Source organism: Momordica charantia (genome assembly GCF_013281855.1).
Source record: "Momordica charantia cultivar OHB3-1 chromosome 7 unlocalized genomic scaffold, Mcharantia_2.0 BLBB01000007.1, whole genome shotgun sequence".
Taxonomy (NCBI): domain Eukaryota; kingdom Viridiplantae; phylum Streptophyta; class Magnoliopsida; order Cucurbitales; family Cucurbitaceae; genus Momordica; species Momordica charantia.
Genome location: NW_028275165.1, coordinates 13,043,067 through 13,050,897, shown reverse-complemented (window position 1 = coordinate 13,050,897; position 7,831 = coordinate 13,043,067). Strand labels below are relative to the sequence as shown.

The window sequence follows — 7,831 nt, the reverse complement described above, 5'->3', positions numbered from 1 at the left end:
TAAAAGCAGTTTTTAAGGTAGCTCTAGATAAATCTTATTCGTAAGTATTTATGCTCTATGAAGACATATAAATCTAAAGCCAATTAAAGTTAGATATGTATTTCTGAATTTTTTCAAATAATAAAAATACCAACGGCCCAAGTATTTTGATGAAGCATTCAAGAGCATTCAAGAATAAAATTAAACTTTACTTGATAGTAGATGTTTCAATACTCAAGAAATGGGGTTCACACCCAAAAGAATCAGCCTTCTCGAAATGAGTTTAACTCAAATACATCATAAAATAGATCAAAGAGACAGGAAAAATACAATACATAATGAAAATAGCTTAGAAAGGGAAGAAAACATAGTGGGTCTTCGTATTGAGCTAGTGGATATGACCCTGAGCTGCTGCAACATACTTCGTCCTTCATCACCCACCTCCTTTTGGGTATATTCTCCCTTGTCGTTTCTCTCTTTTTCCCCAAAAATCCCTTTGGGAATTCTACTATGGACTTCTTGTCTTTAAATATTTATATTCCTCCTTAAAATTAGGGCAACAAAATATAGGTTGTACGGACATCAGTAAAATCGCTCATAAGATAAGTTATTGCGTTATTCTACATAATCGATGCTCCAGCATCACAAGGCATTAATCTGGGAGAAATCTGTTGTTGACTTCAAAAGTCATTATGCTTCAGCCGAGCGTAAACTTAGCCCAAAATAATTAAAATGAGTGACTTTTGTGTTCTTTCAGAAACCACACTCACATAAGGCTAATTCTCGTGATCATAGTAACTAAGCATTAAATACACATGACAAACCGAGCTAGGGTCCTCAAAAGACAACAAAGCCTTCTAAAATAAAGCAAAAATTACTATCTTATGGAGAGTTATCACTCTCCAATATACATCTCTAAATTTCTCAAATAGGCTGCATGACTCTGTAACACGACATCATTATAGGTCATATATTCCTTCATGAGATTTTTTGTAGAAATTGAAGAACTTGTCAGGGGTTTAGATGGTTGCTACGGAGTAGGCATAGAAAAATCCCGGGAGGTAATTCATCTTTTGCTGGTATTGATTCATACTCGATGCTCCCTGATTCCCTTGGCCACCTCAACTAAAATTTGGGTGTTGCATCCAACTTGGATTGAAATGATTAGAATAAGGAAGGTTCTTATTCACATTATGATTTACAAAATAATACACTGAGACTAGGTTGGTTGGACAAAAAATCAAAGGTATGCCCTTCTCCATAATACACACAAGATACATAGTTGATGTTACTGAAATTTGTTGTAAACGATGCTCCAATAACAACCAATACTTTTAATCATATTGGTTAAGGTGGTAATCTTAGCATTAATCAATGTTAGAGCATCAACTTCTAACACTCCCTTAGACAGTTGACGCTCTTGGATAAGATTGCTGATGGTTATTTGAAGAGATTCTTTCAAAGACAAGAAAAAATACAACCCATGAATAAAATAGCTTATAAATGGAAAAAAACATAATGGGGGTTCATTTTGAGCCAATGGGTATGACTCTAAGCTGCTGCAACGTTATTCCTCTTCCATCACCACCTGTTTTTTGGTATATTTTTCCTCATTGTTTCTTTATTTTTCCCCAAAAATCCTATAGGGATTGCTGTTGTGGACCTCTTATCTTTTTAAGTATTTAAACTACTCCTTAAATTAGGGTAACAAAAAACACAGGTTGTACGTACATTAATTAATTTAGTTCTTTAAATCTTCCTTCTCGGGCTAAATTTATGGTTTATTCACTTGATAAAGTTGAATAAACACTATCAATATGCACAAAATATAAAAAATGTCAAGTCAACGTGATTAAGAAATGTATAACATCATCCCAACATAAAGGACAAGGTTCAATTTCTATCTAAATCTGGAGAGGCTTAGCCCATAACCACTGTTTCAATCTGTGAAAAAAAAATACAAAACAACATGTAAAGAATAAAATAAAAAACACAAAGAAAATATAGGTATGAAGAAGCATCGCTATTGCATGTCCACAACTAATGTGAAAATCAGTGCAAGTATATATGTTCAATTGTAGTATAAAACAAGATTGAATCTACATGGACTAAGATTGGAATAATTGTAGTATAAAACAAGGTTGAATCTACATGGACTAAGATTGGAATTTGAAATAGTAGAATATAATACCAAAAGAATTTAAGAACAAAAATAAGTAGTGTGCTTTAAATTTTTGGCACAAATAAAATGACTGAAACTGTAAACAGGCGATAAGGGAAGAAATCTTATGAAATCAAATAATGGGGCATACAAATAGTGAAGGACACACTACAAATAGAAAACGGTTAATCTATAGAAGGGAATTATGGGGGAATGTGTAACAACCGAAAAAATATATATAAATATATATATATATATATATATAAATTATTATTTTTTAGTTGTTTTCTTTTATTTTCTCAAAGATAAACCTTTTTGGTTTAGAAATTATTTTTGAAAGATAATTTGTTCTTAGAATTTGAAAAAAAATAAAAGGAAAGAGTTTTATTAAATATTTTATCTTTTTATTATCCTTTTTAAATAAGAATTCATTAGGATTTGACAAAGTCCTTAAACCCTAAGTTTTATTTTCTTAAACTGTTAGACCTAGTTTTCTCTCAAAGAGAAAAAAGAAAAGAAAAGAAGAAGAGTTTGGTATTTTCTCTCAAAGATCGGTAAGATTTTCTTTTCATTGTTTTAGTTTTATTTTTCTTGATTTGAAGTTCTTTAATTCAGTTTATTGGGAAAAGTTTTGAGGTGTTTGTTTTTTAGAATAAAAGATTTGAAGGACTTTTTATCCTAAAAATTTTTCAGAATTTTTGGTTTGAATCTTTTTGTTTATAAGACTGTTTTTGGGCTATTTTGAGGCTCTTTTTACATAAAAAGTTTACCTATTTGTATCCTATAAATTATAGTTTGTTGTTATGATTTTTACATGAAAAATTATATGTTTTGACCAAATTTTAAAAGTTTTCTATAAAGCTTTCAGATCTGATTTTTCTATAAAAATCAATAAATTGTTAATTGTTTTACGGAAAATTCTTGGAAGTTTTATTTTATAAAACAGAAAATTTTTCAGATTTAAAATCCCCAAATTTTCAATTGTTTAGAAGGTTTTTAAGCTGGTTTTATTGAGAAACTTTTTGTAAATTTAGTTCGTATTGATTTATATCGATTCTTGTAATTTTTAAAGGTTGTTATGGTGGATTTTAGAGGCTTTTTAACCTAGTTTTCAGATCTGGTTTTGTAGCCCCAAATCCATACTTTCCTAATTATTTTACATAAAAAAGTGTATTGAATGGGAAAATTGGGTAGATAAGATTTGAGTTAGTAATTGGTTGAATTTAAAATCCTTGGATAGGATTTAAGAATTGATTTTGGATATTTGTTGTTTCTAGGCCTCTAAGTTGACAACTACCAAGGAAGAAGTTAATTAGATTCGTAGGATTTCTGAAAGAGGTAAGTAATTTACCATATCCTTTCGAAAAGTGTTGTAAGTAATTTGTCATATCCCTTCGAAAAAGTATTGTAAGTAATTTACCGTATCCCTTCGAAAAGTGTTGTAAGTGATTTGTTGTATTTCAAAAACTAAAATGTATTTTGGATTTGATAGGAAGATTTGAAATTGATATCTTGCATATGAAATTGAAGTTTTATTATGGATTTGAAAACTAATTTGGCAATTGAAATTATGTTTATTTGCAAAGTATTTGAAGTAATTCTTAAATGATTTGATAAAGTTTTGTTTAGATTTATTTAAAGGTTTGAAATTGATATTTTGTTTATTTGTGAAATATTTGAAATCATGTTTTAAATGATTGATAAAGTTTGTTTTAATTATTTCAATGTTTTGAATTAATTTAATATTGAAAGTATGTATTTGTTTTGCATTTTATTTGAAAAATATTTTGACTGATTTGATAGGGCTATCCGGATATGCCATGATTTTGTTTTGAGGAACGTTTTGCTTATTTGGGGTAATAGCCTAATTTGGAATTGATGGATTTTTGTTCTGGCTTATTTGTGGGAAGACACTTTTGTGGTTTGGCATTCCTTGGAAATGAAGATTCATGTGTGTGTTATTCACTCACATGGTCTCACACTTAAGTAACTCTGTTCTGGTCGATATTAATTCGACAACTCTGATAGAAGCTTCTGATTGATTTGGTGTTACCGACGGGTAACCACATATGTTTTATAGGCTACCCAAATAATGCAACATTCCACTCTGATTTTGAAAGTATGAATGAATGTAAGATTGTTTTGAATGTTTGAATGATTTAGTTATTCGAAAGTTTGAAAGTTGTACCAAATGTTTTAGAAGGAATTTTGAAGGTTTTGATTGGAAGAAAGTTTGTTTTGAAGGATTTTGAGTTTTGATCAAATGAAAGTTTGTTTTGAAAGAATGAATGTTTGTTTTGATTGACTGAAAATTTTACCTTATTTGAAGACTTTGTTTCTGAAAATTTAGTTTGTTTTGAAAGTTTTGAAAATTGTATTAAATATTTTAAATGACTTTAAAAGTTTTGATCTGTTCGTATTTTTTTTTACAAATGTTTTGAAAGGAAAATGAATTTTGAAATTCGATATGGAAATTGCTTATTGAGTATTTTTGTACTCATCTTTGTTTTCCTAAATATTTTTCAGATGAAGGATTGAATGATCGTTCTGGTAGAAGGTGAAGTTTAGCATACTGGCATGAGTTTGAAAGTCATCCTCCTATTTAGTTAAGTTAGTTTAGAAAAATTCTGTAAAGAATTTGCTTCCGCTGAATAATTTTAGTTCTTAAGGTTTCTTGAAAGTTACGTTTCCGCATTTTGTCAGAATGATCGTATTAGAAAATACGGGTTGTTACAGAATCACTCTAGACGCTCGCACTCACTCCCACCTAATACTCTAGCAAACTTACAACACTGATTACCCAAACCGCGACATGGCTCTTTCCTGAGATACCATAAAATTCTCGTTCCCAACTCCGCTATAGAACAAACAAGCTTAAAGCATAGTTTGTAGATACGTTAGCGTGAGCCTCATCCCAAAGTACTCACCATCCTACTTTAAAGAGTGAAATCTAACGCACATAAAGATTATCATACATCAAAAGAACTTTCCCAAGTCACAAGGAAGCTAACAAATTGAAAATGATGGCCCAACACATTCATTAAGATGGAATTATTAGAACATCCTTATTAAATCAACCGTATAAGCAGCTAAAACGTCAGTAAGATTTCCCCCGAAAGTGGGGTTTAGTTCATGGAAGAAAGAAAGAAGATAATGGGTAAGAGAGAGATGACCTGTTAGTTAGAAAAGCTTTAGTGGTGGCACAAAACCCTCAGCGCAGAATAACGATGAAAGACCTAACTCCCTTACATCAGCTTCTTCCTCGAAATGGGTGACGAATGTTCTGTGTTTTCTCCCAATGATGATTCCTTTCTATTATCCCCTCGGAATGATTCCTTTTGCGGCTGGGCTCTAATTCCATTTATATCGTGTCCTTATTTTTATGGCAACACCTAGGAACTGTACGAACGCAGTTAAAGAATTGAAGCAGAAAAGTTACTGCGCAGTCGCTAGATGCTGGGGCGTCGAGAGGACTCCAGCATAGTGATCTTAATCAAGCTCCAGCATTCCAAAAGCAGTCTTCAGTAGCACTTTGAACGCAGCATCTTGAAACCTGAAAATACATCCCACAATAGCACGAATTAGCTAAAGCTTACCCATCTTAAGTACATTAAGGATTTTACATGTTAATTGGACAAGGACCCTCACATTAAAGCACCAATTTACCCAATTAAACTACATAAATACTCTCTTTTGGAGAGTTATCAATCACTTCTTAGCCAATCTAGTTTTCCTCTTCGTCTCAACTTCTTATGAAGATTCCCTTCTTCAATGGTTGTCTTCTTTGTAGAATGATGGTTGAACAATGAAGAAAATATATTATTTGGTCCTTTTTCCTCTTCTTCTCATTCTCTCTTTTTGGTAGCTCTCGTGGTCTACTTCTGATATTTTAGATTTCATGCCGTTATGGGTTCACTACAAGAATTTAGGATTTTCCCGACACTTTATTTTAGTCGGGATTTTAAACCTTTCGCGACGCAAATAAATGCGTCGGTATTTTTTCGGACAAAATTAGTATTTCGTCAGGAAAAGGCCTCATCCCGACAAAAATATTTTCAGTGGGTTTAAATATTCCCGACGAAATATAAATTTCGTCGGGTTACTAATTTCCAACGAAACATAATGTTTCGTCGGTTTCTTGATCCAGCCCGATAAAATAAATAATTTTAGTTGGCCCTAATTTTTAGTTGAAAATACTTGACTCCTTGCTAGTAAGGAGGAATGTGTCCACGCTACCATTGGGAGAGAGAAATGCAAAAAAAAAAAAAAGTGTTTGCGCCCTCTTCTCATCCCCACACTACACACAACCGAACCCAAAACCCCTTCTTCTTCTTCCTCTTCCTTGCCTCTCTCTCTCTCTCTGCTGTTTCTCACCCAACATTTTCACCAGCGGCTTCATTTCCATCATTGGGCCCCAAGGTGAGTCACTTTCGTCTCGCATTTGTGTGTGTTCTCTAGTTTTTTTTTTTTTTTTTTTTTTTTTTGCTTTACTCCATATGTTTTGAAATAAGTAAATGAATGCCTTTTAAATGAATGAGAGCTCTCTCTGATTTTAAATTACCCTCTGAATTCCAATTCAAATTATAATCTCTTCTTCTTCATCTAATTCCCACTCGTTCCACCATTTTCCTCAAAATTTTGGTAATTCAATTCTATTTAAGCCTCTGTGTGGCTTGTTTTTAGGTGTGATCAGATCAGTTCAATAAGCTTCCTGCTTTTTATGCTTTCTGGGTTTTGCCCACCACCTGTTCGACGAATGGCCTCAATGGCCAATCTGTGTCTTTTTTGCGTTGTTCTTCTTTTTGCCTCATGTGTATTGCTTGTTTTCTCTCGAAATTTGTTGAGTGTTGAGGGATTATGACTTCTGGTTCCTGAGTTTTGAGATTGAGTTGTCTTTTTGCAGGTTTCAGCCAATGCCATTGGACTGTTTGGGGAGAAGCAGAAGGTGACTGTGATGGTTAGTTTTGTTAAGGATCCCACATTGATAAAAGAAAGGACCTAATAATAATAGACATGAGCTACTCCTCTCCTTGTCAATTGGTTTTGATATGGAACCTATGAATATTAATAAGTTTGTGATCTGAAAAATGTTGCCTTTATTGTTATTTTATATATATGTCTACTTTTTCAACTTTCATTCATAAATACATTGCTTCATAAGTGGGAATCCAAATAAACTTCAATGCTACAAGAATCTATGTTCTTAATGGGATGGAGGAATGAAAAACTGTAATCTAATTCATCTTGTCTCCATATTTAGAATGGGATAGGAGATGGGTAGAGCTTGTTGGTTGATTGCTTTAGTACGGACTACCTTTTCATTTACTTGTTTTAATTCATATAGTTAATGTCTAAATATGGTTGTAGTTCTAGTTTCAAAACTCATTGAAATTAGCTATGGCATTTTATTTTCCCGACTTATTTTTCGACGACGAAAAAACGTCTGGAAAGCTTTTTCCCGACGTTTTCAATACTTTTTCCGACGTTTTTTTCCGTCGGGAAAAACCTAAATTCTTGTAGTGGTTGGTGCTTCATTATTTATAACATTCATACTTGTCTAGCAAGTTAATTCTAAGCAATAACCTATTGAGAAATACTCTCCTTCCAGATAGAAAATCAAATTCTCAATTCTTAAGTTGCGTTGCTCTCGTTTATCGGAGTGCAACAGATTGTTTTGTAGTGCTACAACAT

General features: G+C 32.4%; 1 long non-coding RNA gene across 1 annotated transcript; it reads left to right on the top strand.

Annotated features, from left to right (window-relative positions):
* The first annotated feature begins 6,145 nt into the window (after positions 1 to 6,145).
* LOC148210400 (uncharacterized) lies at positions 6,146 to 7,382 on the top strand. Its single transcript, XR_015792351.1, has 2 exons — positions 6,146 to 6,559; positions 7,044 to 7,382. It is a non-coding gene; the product is annotated as an uncharacterized LOC148210400 (long non-coding RNA).
* The last annotated feature ends 449 nt before the right edge of the window (positions 7,383 to 7,831 follow it).